Source organism: Poecilia formosa, unplaced genomic scaffold, assembly GCF_000485575.1.
Source record: "Poecilia formosa unplaced genomic scaffold, Poecilia_formosa-5.1.2 Scaffold254, whole genome shotgun sequence".
NCBI lineage: Eukaryota > Metazoa > Chordata > Actinopteri > Cyprinodontiformes > Poeciliidae > Poecilia > Poecilia formosa.
The window spans coordinates 917,500-918,882 of NW_006800193.1; positions in this window are offsets into that span (position 1 = coordinate 917,500).

Sequence of the window (1,383 nt, forward strand, 5' to 3'; positions counted from 1 at the left end):
AAAAAATCCTTTCTGAATATCATCTCATGGTCTCTGAACTAAATGCGTCTTTCTGACTGGGAGCTGACAGCGAGTTGAAGAGTGATGGACCGGACGCTTTGCAGCGTCTGGTTAGGAAGCGCACTACAAACCTTTGGTTGAAATGGAGCGTTTAATTCAAGTCTCCATTACAGACCAGAGAAAACTAAAGAGAATGCAACACTGTGTTAATCCATTTGAGGAGCCGGCAGTTTATCTTTAGAAAATAAATGACGATTCGAAAGTTAATTAGACTGTAACATGCGCAGTCCGTTACTCAACCACTGCGGACGTGGCTATGCTGCTGCAAAGAATTAAAAACCGCTGGGAGTAACTCATCCAGCGGATTTAAGAAATGGAGCCTTGGTGCACGTTACCAAGGAGAGCGGCGTTTTGGAGGAACTGCAGACGTAACATCTGTCCGTTTCAGAGAAGCGAAACCACGCAAAAAAAATCCTGGTAAAAGCGCACACCAGACCGTGCAGGGTAAAATACTCAGAGTTCAGTTGATCTGTTTGGATCAGACAGATCCAATTGACTCAGTGTTTCTCAACCCTGGTCCTCACCGCCCCCCTATCCTGCATGTTTTAGGTATTTCCCTTCTGCTACACACCTGAATTGTATCTCTGGGTGATTAACAGGCTTCTGCAGTACTTGATGGTCATGCAATCATTTGAATCAGCTGTTCTGGAAAAGAGGCACATCTAAAACATGCAGAGAAGGGGGGCGGTGAGGACCAGGGTTGAGAAACACTGAACTGACTGATGAATTAGCGCAGATTTTTCTGCAGATGGGAACCAGGAGGAAATGCGTTCAGACCCCAGCGGGTGAAGTGATGCTAATGTGGCAACCTGGGGGGTGAATTTTCTTTGTATGAACCCAAATATAAAATATTAAAGGTTACGATGACCAACAACGCCACCTGGAATAAATCCAGGAAAATATCATGTAGTAAGGACACAGGTAAGTTCTACTGGAAATGAGGAGACAAGATTCAGAAAGTTCTACAAAATTTATTAAACTTCAAAATATCTTTTAAATTCCCAATAATCTGAAATTGAATGGTTAAAACAGTGAATGTATTTAACAAGATAATAAAAATGTCTAAATTTCAAAGGAAACTGAGGCTTACCGATGGGGGAAGTAGTGAGGGAAGGGGCAACATCCAGTGCAGAAAAAGGGGACCACCCTGGACACTACAAGATCACGGCAAACAAAGAAAGAAAAAAAGGTGCTCCAACAAAACCCACAAGACAAGACACCGCCTCCAGGGGTCACCACTGCCACCACAGAAGCCTCAGTCCCTAAGACAGATAAAAAAAATGAAACAATACAAGTAAAACAGGAATACAATAGTCTTACAAT